This window comes from Balaenoptera musculus, chromosome 21 (assembly GCF_009873245.2).
Source record: "Balaenoptera musculus isolate JJ_BM4_2016_0621 chromosome 21, mBalMus1.pri.v3, whole genome shotgun sequence".
NCBI classification, from domain to species: Eukaryota; Metazoa; Chordata; class Mammalia; order Artiodactyla; family Balaenopteridae; genus Balaenoptera; species Balaenoptera musculus.
In genome coordinates, this window is record NC_045805.1 from 16,158,251 (window position 1) to 16,171,469 (window position 13,219).

The following is a 13,219-nucleotide window of genomic DNA, read 5'->3' on the forward strand; positions in this document are numbered from 1 at the left end:
TGCCTCACTCACGTTCTATTCCAATAAATACATTCACACACTACATTTAAGTTCAGAATACACGTTGTAAAAGTTAGGTTAGTTTCCAAAAGAGCCAGAAGAACATAAAAGTCTCATAAATAGCCACCATCCAACTGTCACCTTTCAGTGTAAACATTTATGAATTAATCAGTGGTTTTCATGTGATTATCATTTGGTTTGCTAGATTACATAAAAATCATGCCTATCTGAATCTTGGAAAAATATACTAATTACAAAAATTAACATATAGCAAAGGGAACATGGCCTATTATTGACTCCAAGCAATCTCTACCCATACTTCTTCCTCTGGCATGGGGAGCCAGGGGTATAGAAGGGCTCCTGGGGTGAGGTGAGGCACAGTCATCTTGACCGTCACCGTTAGCAGATCCAGGATAAGGACCCAAGAAGATTCTCAGTCCAGGTGGGTCAGTTAACACCCTTCAGGCGGTGTGCCTGGGCGCTGTCTGCGGAGTGGTGACGGTCGCAGCCATCAGGGTGTCTGGGCAGGCCTCCCAAGCTGATTGAGTTTCTGCTGCTCCAGTTTTGTATTTCTTCTGTGTCTCCTTGAACCCAAGATGAGGTCCTGCTTTTTTGGCGGGGAGTAAAATCTAAGAGTAAGTGCAGCCTGGGGTGGAGGTTTTCTCTTCTTTTTTTGGAATTTGGTCTCTTGCTACCCCAAGAGTTCCAGCCCTCTCCTGCCTGCCCCCTACCTCATAAGCACTCCTCCTCTGTGGCTGTTTGGTTACTCAGAGGAACATAAAAACAAACCCGAAGCAACAGTGCTTTGGGAGGCAGAATCTTCCCCCGGCTATCTGCTCCACATCCAGTTTGCCCTGTGGGTTGTTGGAGGGAGTGAAGCCAGGATTTCCATCTCGAGACCCGCCTAGCCTGTAAGAGACCTCTTGGAGTTGTGTGAAGAGTTAGGTCCACAGAGTGCTTAGAACAGTGGCTGGCACAAAGTCGGCTCTTAATAAATGGAAGTTATTACCTTCTCTCTGTAGGTTAGTTCTGTTTCCCTTGTTCTCCCTGGATAAAGTTTTCACATAATTACCAAGGATTTCTTGTTAGAAACGATGGCAATGAAATAAAAAGTATGCCCAGTTGAACTGTGTGTTTAATGCTTACAGTATTTTTTAAAAAATTATTTTTTGTATAAATTCTTTTGAACCTTTTTGAATTATTTTTTCTTTTCCTTCACTAAAAGAAGAGGGAAAAGCAATATTTTTCATCCATAGTTGTACATACTATAATTGAGAATTAGAATTCTATTAAAATGGAAGGCAGTGTTTTAACTTTAGATCCTGTACGATGTCCAGCATATAATAGTTGCTTAATAAGCAATAATATCTTACACTTCCATAGTCCTGTGCCAAGTACATGCAGTTCTAAGTGTTTTACCTGTATTAACTCATTGGTCTTTTAACTCACTTCTGTAAACTTGGCAGCAATATTTTCATCATTTTATAGGTGAGAAACTGAGACACAGAAATTTGTTCAAGGTCCTTAAGCTGGTACAGCACATCTGGAATTCAAATCAAGTTTTATATATATATGTATCTCTTTAAGAGTCTATAGTGTTAGTCATTACATTCTATTTTCTCTAAAAACATCTAGTGAAACATTGGTGCACATCAGAAATGACTTTTATTACTAATTTATACTGATGGGCAACACCATAGTCTTATAATGATGGAAGAGCCCAATGATTAATCAGTTAGTTCAAAAAACCCAAAAAACTCTGTCTATATTCTGTGGCCAAACTACTCAGCCTCTATCCCTGCATTTAAGCTGCATACATTTAGCCTATACCTTTCTGTGTTCTCACTGACCCTGCTGATTTTCAGTCAGGTGGCTTCTTGCGTTTCACAAGTTGGGGAACAGACTACCTCACAATTTGTCTGTTAGACCAAGTGGCCTGCAGGGGCAGTAATTAGAATACGTCTATCAATACTAAGAGTAGAAAGAGCTGGCGGATCACAGCTGCTAATGTTGGAGAATGTTTCATTTAAAAAGTCAGCTTTATTAAGGTAAAATTGACAAATAAAATTGAAAGATATTTAAAGTGAACGTTGTGGTGATTGGATGCACATATACATTGTGAAAGGATTCCCACATCTAGTTAATTAACACATCCATCACTCCACATCTTTACCTTTTTTTTTTTTTTTTGGTGAGAACATTTAAGTTCTACAATCTTAGCAAGTTTCAAGTATACACTACAGTGCTGTCATGTTTTACATCGAATCCTCAGACCTTATTCATATTATAGCTGAAAGTTTGTATCCTTTTACCAATCTCTCCTTATTTCCCCCACCCTCCCAGCTCCTGGCAACCACTTTTCTGCTCTGTTTCTGTGAGTTTGACTTTTTTTGTTTGTTTGTTTTTAGATTCTACATGTAAATAAGATCACACAGTGTTTGTCTTTCTCTGTCTGGCTTATTTTGCTTAGCATAATGCCCTCAAGGTCCATCCATGTTGTCTCAAATGGGAGGATTTCCTCTTTTCTCATGGCTGAATAATATTCCACTGTATATATACCACATCTTCTTGATGCATTCATTTATTCATTAATGGACACTTAGGTCATTTCTGTATCTTGGCTATTTTGAATAATGATGCAGTGAACATGGGAATGTAGTATCTCTTCGGTATCCTGTTTTCCTTTCCTTTGGGTATATACCCAGAAGTGGGATTGCTGAGAACTTTCCATTTATCAGAGAACCTGCAAGCTGTTCTTGAGAGGAACGGATTAGTTACAGTGCATTTGGAAAAGATTGGGGAAAGAAAGGTGGGTTTCAGTCTTTCTGATTTAACCACCCACTAAAGGAGAACTCTGTCACTGTACATTTGCCCCATACCGTCTATGTGAGGCCGTGTCAAAGCTGCAAGTACAAAGAGAAAGCCTGTCAAAGGCGTTCTGACTTGTTTTAACTATTAATGATTCTTCATTAAAAAATAAAAAGTTCTAGGATGAATGCTAAATGATGTGGGTCCTTGTATAATAGTCATAAACCAGGACTCTCTTGGGCAAAGACTGTGTAGTTACCCTAGTTCTGACAATTTATGGGTATAGCAGCTTTTACATTTGGGCATTTCTACCAATGTACCTGACTTTTAGCTGACTAATGGCACTCCCTGCTCATTCCTCTTCCTGAATTGATTTCTGAAATTGTTGCGTATCTTTAATGCCCATCCTTTAAAATCCCTAGTTTTCATTATTTCCTTGAATAGGACTCCAAGAGCTTTGTCAGCCTCAAGGCTGTCCTGTTATTCAAACTTCATAGTAATAAACAGACAGCCTGGTTTCCCAACCAACAAAGATGCATACATTGAGTGTTTGTTGGACACCTCTTGGGGCGAATAGACACATACACAAAAGACATCTCCAGGTTCTAAAACACAATCCTGAAGGTCCAAATTCCTTTCATTAGCATACTGCAAAACTTTCAGAATTTCATGTGAACTTGAATCTTTATTTACAAAATAAACTTTGAAGCGACTGAAGAAAAAATGAAGAGCTTCTTCTGAGCCAAATATTCAAGATACTTTTCTTTTGTACCCAAGAACATCATTCATAGGGGTCCTAAAGTCTCTTAAGTTTCCTTAAGTTTCCGAAATAGTGAGTGGACTACATTTACAAATTCATTATCCCATGGATGTAGTGCCAGAGAACCACAGCTGTCTCTGCACGTGGTGCATGATTGATTTCTTGATGCTGAAAGGAAAGGTCTGGCATTTGGAGGAAATGGCTCTATGGGAAGCGTTAATAAATTCTTCCCTCTTCCACTTCACATATGTAACACTGCATAGGTCTATTACTGTTTAAAAATGGTAGAGGTAAAAATGGTAGGAATCAAGTCACACTGAAGACATTTATTTAATCTTACTATGTTGATTTACCATCCAGGATACTGTAACTGTCAGGATAGATCTCTGTCCCCCTCTCTCCACAAGGTGGGAACTGCAGAGGAAGAGGATGCTTACCCAAGAATTTAATAGGATCTTAACAACAACAGTTTCAAAGACTGTAATACAGGTTCCTTTCAAAGACTGTAATACAGGTTTCTGCTTATGTTTTTGGGTAAATAGTTTTGTTTTTCTTCTAAAATTGTTTTACTAGCTTGGGTGTCTGGGTTTTCTGTGAGTTTTTGTTCTGTGTTCCCCAGTTTTCCCACTCAAAATTGCTTTCATCTTTCTTCTTTCCTTACACTCTTTCTTCTTCCCACCCTTCCTCCCTCTCCCTCCCCCCTCCCTCCCATCCTTCCTTCCTTCCTTTTTTCATTCCTTCCTTCACTCCTCCCTCCCTTCCATTCTCTCTCTTCCTCCTTTCCTTCCTCTCTTTCTCTATTTTTTATTTCTTTTACTGTTACTCACGGTACACCTACTTCTTTCCACGCACAAGAATTATTGAATCATAGTCTCTGATCTCAGATTCACAGTTTTGTGGAGAGCCAGGGCAAGGAGGTGAGAACTGAGATTGACCTAATGAAACCATAAGATTTGGTTAGTATTGGTTACCATCAAAATTAATTTAGGATGCTTCTAGAATATGAATATGAAGACTAATAACAGCACAATTTTTTTCTTTTTTTTCTCTCAGTATTAGAAAAGTCCTGTTAGACACTTGTTTGAGAATGGAATTTATTAAAGACATGGAGTCCTTAGAGTCCTCAGGGCATCTTTGGATTAAGAAACAAAACAAAACTATCTTTTTTAGTAGTATTTTCACTCTTGCTCTTTAAGTGGTGTCTGTAATTACTGTTATAACTTGTAGCTGCCTATTGTTCTATACTGAGCATTTCTTTTTAATATTGAAATCACAGATTCCTGTCTCAAATAATAATTGAATAAAGAAACGCATACAGTTGATTCTATGAAAAATTTTTCAACAAATAAAGCATATTGTCCAATTTAAGGAAGCGGTGTAAGGACTGAATTTTTAAGTATATTAAATGTCGCTTAGGGAAATTAATGCAGCATATGTCGCAAGAAGAAATCCTGCTTTGGCAACTTAGTCTTGGTTTAAATCCTCTATTTCCCATAGTGCTTCTCATGGCCCTGACCTTGGGGAGTCAGTCTTTGGTAACTAACCTCATCTCCAGTCGCCATTTCTATTTGCACACCCTCAGAGGGATAACCCAGATCAGTGGGCTCTGTCGCTTGATGATGAGTGTGCCAGTATGCCATCCTGGTGTTCTTTTTCAGTGTTTTCACTTATGTATGAACTTTCCCTTTGACTGAAAATTCTTCAAGGGCACAGACAAACCACTTCAGTTCAGCTTATATCCCACGTGATAAGTTCTAAAGAGAACATGAACAATAGCGCAAGGCATTCAATATTCAGACAACTGTCATTTAACTTGTGCTCTCCTTTGCTTATTTCTAGCTTCCCCCTTCCCCCCAAACCTCAGGAATTTGTTAACGTTTATTATTTAAGAGTTTAAGTCAAAATTTTCCAGCTTAGAGATTTAAAAAATACTGAATATCTAGCTAATTAAAAGTTTGAAAATATTTCAAAAAATCATAAAAGACACTGCTCTACACTGAACAAGGGCATGTTAAAATCACTGAGAAAATATAGAACTAGGAAGAGTTTGCACTTTTGACCAATTCTCTATTTGCTGAAAAGGAGTGTCAGACTTATTATCAAGCTTTAAAAAGTTGACAATAAGTGACATTTGATTAAAAAAAAAAAAAACCTTGTAAGCAATCTTATTTTACTCAGAAAATAATAATTGTCCTGAAATTCAATTTCATGCTATAATTATACTTAGTATGCTTTATTTGAAATCGCAGACACAATAAAAATAAAGATTCCACTTTTATTTCACACTCATTATTTCTTATTTTAAAAAATAAAAGAAAGGCTCCCCCCAAATATAATGAAGCTATTACAGAAGAAATGGGGTAATCAATTTCTAGTATATAGCACCATGGCAATGAAATGAGCTATAATTTAAATAAAGTCATCTTCTGTTAGGTCGGCAAAATGCAAAGAAAGCATTTTACTAGCATCTCATTTCTCTCACAGAAAGATGAGGCTCATGAAAGGATTATAAGGTTAATAACAATCTCATTTTGTTCTACCATTTATTCTCTCAAAATATAAAGCAATGTTTTGACAGTCTTCTTGCCCCTTGTAAACACAATTTCAAAGTAACTTTTAGAAATGAATTAATTTCCCTAGACAAGAAAGTAGTATGAGTTGGTTAAAAATAAACACTTCAAAACTTGGATTCCCTTGGTTTGGTTTGTACCACTGCATAGCATACGTCACTTGATTTTTGTCATTTCTGAATCTTCATTCATAATCTGAAGAAAAGATGTGTTGAGTATCAAATCAATAATATATGTGACTAAAAATATGGTGATTACTGGAGTGAGATTGCCCAGGAGCTCATGTACGACTCAGTTTAGGGCCCCTGTTTATTTTTTGGTAGAAATAAGAGATCGTCGTATTTTTATGAACATTCTGTGACTTCTCTACCATATTTCCTACATTAATTATTCCAAACCTCCACTTCTCATTAGCTTTCAATTGCATGTTTCTTTCATGTTCTTGAAAAATTACCTTAGCTTCTTTGTTAGGAGGCATAGAAGTTATTCTGTTAGGAGGTCACTAAATTACCCGCATCTTAATCTCAGTGTATTTTTTTCTTTGACATCTATTTGATTTGTCTTCTTTCTTAAAAAAAAGAACTAAAAATCAGAGTGGGATAGTGAGAGGAGCAGACATTGTAGAGCCTGCTAAACTTGTGTGACTTTGAGTTAAGAATTTAACCATGGAAGCCTCAGTTTTCTCACCTTTAAAATGAGCATAATGACACTTACTTCACCAGATCGTTGTGAGATGACTTATATAAATATGTATAGTAAAATGTGTAGCCTATAGGCGGTACACCATGCATAGTAGCTCTTATGAAAAGATAATGTTCAGTCCTTTTTAGTTAAGTGCAAACCTCTCCATTTTTTTTTAAAATAAATTTATTTATTTATTTATTTTGGCTGCATTGGGTCTTCATTGCAGTGTGCGGGCTTCTCATTGTGGTGGCTTCTCTTTGTTGCGGAACATGGGCTCTAGGCACACGGGCTTCAGTAGCTGTGGCATGCGGGCTCAGTAGTTGTGGCTCGCGGGCTCTAGAGCTCAGGCTCAGTAGTTGTGGCGCACGGGCTTCGTTGCTCCGCGGCATGTGGGATCTTCCCAGACCAGGGCTCGAACCCGCGTCGCCTGCATTGGCAGGCGGATTCTTAACCACTGTGCCACCAGGGAGGTCCCTCCATTTTTTTTTTCTTTTTTTTTTTTTCTTCTGCATCTTAAATCTTTCTCTTGCCCTGGTTTCTTCTTCTTGGTTTGCAGTTAAACACAGGCCTCTTTCCATCCTCCCAAACAGCTTCCCCCTCATTTGATCTTTCTGATATACTCAAAAGCCATCATCCTGCTTTGCTGTCTTCCTTCCCCAGAATGTTAACAGTCAATGTCTCCATTTCTTCCTTCCTATTCTCCTTTAATTCCTCACAATCCGTTTTCTTTTCCCCACAGAACACCTTAGAGACTGTATTTTCAAAGGTATCTAACAATCTCCAAACTAGATGACCTTTTCTGTGTCCTCTGTCCCTTTAATATCAGCAGAATTGACACTGGGAACACCTTGCTTATTGGAAACGATCATCTTTCTTGACAAATAAGTAACTCCCCTTGGAGCTTGTGGTTATTCCACACAACACACAATATATATATATATTTCATTACAGTTGTAATTTCTGTCAAAAAAGTTTTTGGAGAGGAAGCGAATCTGTCTTTTACTATAGAGTATGTACTGGACTGGTACTGTCATTTCTTAAATGATTTAACTTTTCCTATTAATAAAAATAGTGAGTCCATTTTGCTTGAAATATCACACAATATAGCAGTGTATAGATTTTTTTTTTTTTTTTTTTTACTTTAGCCCTTCTTTTAGTCTTACCATATGGTCTCAATTCATTTGATAGAATACTCAGCTCAAAACATTTGATTTCTGAACTTAGGTTAATTAGAAAGCTTCTTTTTCCCCCAGATCAGGCGTGCTAGGCTGGAAGCAGCTGAGTGAAAGGGCTTTGCTTGGTCGCTCCTACATTTCTTCACCTTGTATTCAATACTTTTCTTCCTCTCCCAGTTAGCTTACTGGAGCTTCCACTGGTGCAGCACAGGGAGGGAGGAAGGTCACACCTGACAAACTCTGACTTAGCAGCACAGATACCCCCTTCTGCTCTACCACCACTTGGCAGCCCTTGTCTCACCTTCTAGACATTTTGTGCAGGAGCCAGACCCTCAGCCATCAGCTCCTGCGCTAAAATGAACACAGCAAGTTCCTCTTATCCCTTTTGAAGCCAGCCCATTCTCACTAAGCCTGAAGCCAGGAGGAGATAGAACTATACTCCAAAGGGAATGAGTGAGGAATGGCAACTCAGCATTGCCTCCTGCCAAAGAAATGCTGTTGCAGGTCTTCTCCCCCTTTACTACTCAGACCTCTTCTCATATCCTTGACCTGAATGAGGAGTTCACTGGTTGTGGAGATGGTTCTTAAAAACTTTCTTTGAAAATCTGCATATGTTGACATGAGATCTCACTTTGAAACTTCAACATAATTGCATCTTGGTACCTAGCAAAGAGTTTACTTTTAAAAACCTATTATACACACTCATGTACATATACTGTAGACATCTTTTAACGTTAGTATGTTCTTATCTTTTTCTACAAGAGGATATTGAGGCTCAGAGATTTTAGAGATCTTGCTCAAGTATACACAACTAGAGTACACTGTGAAACAGGTGTTCGACCCTAAGTCACCTGTTGTTTTTTTTTTTTTTTCATACAGGTCACCAGAGGGATCTGGTTTTTTTTTTTAATTAATTAATTTATTTTTATATTTATTTTTGGCTGTGTTGGGTCTTCGTTTCTGTGCGAGGGCTTTCTCTAGTTGTGGCAAGCGGGGGCCACTCTTCATCGCGGTGCACGGGCCTCTCACTATCGCGGCCTCTCTTGTTGCGGAGCACAGGCTCCAGACGCGCAGGCTCAGTAGTTGTGGCTCACGGGCCTAGTTGCCCCGCGGCATGTGGGATCTTCCCAGACCAGGGCTCGAACCCGTGTCCCCTGCATTGGCAGGCAGATTCTCAACCACTGCGCCACCAGGGAAGCCCTGTGTATGTGTTTTTTACCTAGATTTCTGTGGTATCTGCTGGCTTCTCAGAAAATACCCCGAGCTCCTGGGAAGTAAAGTTTCAGGTAAAGATATAAACGTTTCCCAGTTTTTGTTTAGATGCTACCACATCTCCAGGATAAGACCATGGATGTTGATGATTTCACAGGAAATCTGTAAATACAGGTGGTTACAAAGTCACTTATGTATACATAAGGAAGAAGGGTAAACAGCTGTGGCTTCTGCCCACAAGAGGCTGTGAACCTTTAGATTACTCATTCATTCATTTATTCAATTGTTCAATAATATTAATTGAGCACTCGGTCACAGTAATTAACAGGAAAGACCAAGCCTCTCTCTCCTGGAGCTTATTGCTCTGCTGGGAGAGGTGGATACATATAAGAGGATTTCAGGTTGTAACAAAGGTAGGGGATCTATAAATCAAGGTAAGGGGATGATATGTGGCTGTCATGCTGAAGAAGGGCCTCTGGGACAGTTTGAGCTCATACCTGAAGGAGAAGAAGGGGCCAGCCATGTGACAAGTCACAGGAAGACTCTCAGTCAGGGGTACAGGCAGAGCAGTACCTGAGACTGGGAGGCATATGGCTGATTCCAGCAATAGTTGGAAGATGAGTTCAGGACTCTGGGCTACAGATGGTCCACCGTGGACCCTTGGTCTTGAGCCACATGGGCGGATCCTGCAATGGCTCCCATTTTTGTTCTGTGTGGCCTCTAGTCCAAAGCACCTGAGGGTGCTAGCAGGTGTCCTTTACCTGTGCATCCCACCACCACTGGCATCTTGGTCATCTTGCCCACTCCAACCACTTTACTATAATGCCTTAAGTATATGTAGAATGCCCTTTCTTCTCCATTTTCTCATTTATAATTCTCACAACAGTTTTCAAGTCAGATCGTTATTATCTTTATATCTCAAATTTAATCTTATGCTCAAAAGGACAGAGTGACAGACTTTCCTTGATTGGATTTGCTTATTATTTCAGAGGAAGTGCCTGTAAAGAGATATTTATGTATTGTAGAGGGCAGAATTCTCAGATTCCTGATTCCTGGTGTAAACACATCTTTTTCCAGTTAGTCAGTCAAACACTAATCTAGGTTGTGCTGTGAAAGGAGTTTGCAGATGCAATTAGAATTCCAAATCAGTTGATCTTAAGATAGGTAGATAATCTGGGTGAGCCTGACCTAATCACATGAACCTTTTAAAAGAAGAGAGTTTTCTCTGGCTGGTCATAGAGAGGAAGACAGAGAAACTTGCTCCAGCTGGTCTGGAAGAAAACAGTATTCATGGTGTGACCTGCCCGGAGAACAGATCATGAAGCGAGGAACGGCAGGCAGCCTCTAGGATTTAAGAGCAGCCAGCAGGAAAATGGGACAGCCATCCTAGAACTGGAAGGAAATAAATCCTATGATTCACAGTGAACTTGGAAGAGGAACCACGTACACCTGGCCAAACCTTGATTTCAGCCAGGTGAGATCTGGAGCAGAAAATCTGGCCACACTGTGCCCAGGCCTTGACCTATAAAAAATGTGAGGGAAAACATTTGTATTGTTTTAAACACCATTTGTGGTAATTTGTTAGACAGCAAGAGGAAACTAACACACATAGGCTATTCACAGATTTTAGGGGCTCAGATGATGCAAAGGAAACTGTTGTGGTTTTGAAGAGGGGTTTCTGCAGCAAGTCTCTGATTGAGGAATCGGTCAGATGGCCAAATAGTTATTTGAAATCACAGATAAAAGTCGATGATGTGATGATCTGTGAGCAGCACATGGAACCTTTCAGACTCATTCTTTATCTTCCTGTACTTCCTTTATTACCAAAAATATTTGAATTCAAGTAATATCACTGTATTGTATTTGTTCCTCATGCTTTTTCCCCACAGCAAATGCCCTTACTATTAGAAATGCATTTATGTTTAGGAATGCACCTGTGTGTTCTCATGTTCAAGTCTCTCCTTAAACGTGAGCAAATTAACATTCATGGTCTTCACCAGAAGAACATATACATTCACCATATAAAAGATAATATGTGTAGCACAAACACAGATTTCTTAATAACCTGCAGCATTATTTTTTTTTAAAAAACAAGTAAAAATATTAAATAATTTTGAGTAGAGGAGAGCAACTTTTACCAATTCCCCATGTTTTTATTATGTATACATAGAGAACAGTATGAAACGTAGTTTGGCAAAGATAAGGTTTATTTGATCAGTGGAGGATGCCAGCCTCAGATGGAAAAACTATAGATTTCATGGGACAAATACATTTAGAGCATCATCAGTGCTGACATGTGAAAGGTGTATCTTACCAGTTTTTGTTTTTGAGGAACTACAGGCCACTTACCAGTGTCTCCGTAGAATGTTGAAAATATGCTGAGTATCACGTCAGGAAATAGTGCCTTTCTGAAGGTTTCCTAGTTGTTTTCAGTAGCAGGGGAATATAAGAAAACATTGGCTCCTGTTTTTGCCATCACAGATTGGTAAGCAGCTATGAAGATATGAAGAACATGATCTGGGTGATGGTCAGCTGGGCCATGTCCACATAAGGAAAAGGAAGCATGTCTTTGGCAGTCATCTAGCAAAGTAGACCAAGGAAGTGAGCCAAACCAGATAACACAGGCTCAAAATAAATAACTTCCAGAGTTATTTGTACAGCAAATTAGTCAATGCTTGATTGGAACAGATACGCTTATTATGAAATGCAGATTTAAAATCTCGATAATAAAATATCCGGGGGGTGTTTCTGTGATCATGCAGTACAGTGTTTATGTGGATGAATGTTGAAAACTTCCAGAGCCTGATCATGCACTTATAATTTCCCCCACTTCTTGAATGGGATTTATCCTGGAAGACAAAATGCTAAATTTAAAGCTTTATTTAAACCTAAACTTTAGTTCTATATATTTGAACCAGTTCTGACAGTACAGTTGCACATTTTAGTGCTGTACTTTGCTGGAAAGTGCCTTGGGATGTGTTTGCATCAGAGGTGCTGTAGAAGTTTATTTGTATTGTACTCAAAGTGAATGCAGTCTCTCCAGATTGCAAGCACAATCAAGAAGATGAATGAGTTTCTTGAACTCATTTAGTGCCTTGTCTATAATAGTCCCATTACCAAGCTACCATGTAACTTGGTAACTTTTCATCGGGGGTGGCCCCAGGACTGAATAAGCAAGAAGGAAATATAACCACTTACCTTGGCACTTCATGTTATACCTGATGCTCTTGGCAGGCTGTGACTGAAAGTAGGTCCTGACCACATGGCCCTCTTAACACATCTTTTCTAAAAACTTTCTGCTTTTAAAAAAACACGTCTACATTATAGTTGAAAGACTTGTGAGTTAGAACAAGGCAAAACTGGACTTGAAAAATGTAGTTCCACTCTGACCTTTAGGATTGCCTCTGTATTTCCAAACCACTTAACTCTATTCTCTTTTCTACCGGGATGTTTTGTTCAGCGTTTAAATTGCCAAAAAAGGAAAAAAAAAAAAAAAAAAAAAAAAAAAAGGAGTAATTTAATTTGGGTCAATAAAATCATTTCCCCAGAAATTTAAAAACTTTTCTTGTATAAAAATTCAAGCCCAGGGCTTCCCTGGTGGCACAGTGGTTAAGAATCCACCTGCCAATGTAGGGGACACGGGTTCAAGCCCTGGTCCGGGAAGATCCCACATGCCGCGGAGCAGCTAAGCCCGTGCGCCACAACTGCTGAGCCTGTGCTCTAGAGCCCGTGAGCCACAACTACTGAGCCTGCGTGCTGCAACTAATGAAGCCCACGCGTCTAGAGCCCTTGCTCTGCAACAAGAGAAGCCACCGCAATGAGAAGCCTGCACACCGCAACAAAGATTAGCCCCCGCTCACCGCAACTAGAGAAAGCCCGTGCGCAGCAACGAAGACCCGACGGCAGCCAAATACATAAAATAAATAAATAAATAAATAAATAAATAAAATTAAAAAATATATATATTAAAAAAAAAATTCAAGCCCAAAGATTCTCCTGCCATAAAGAAG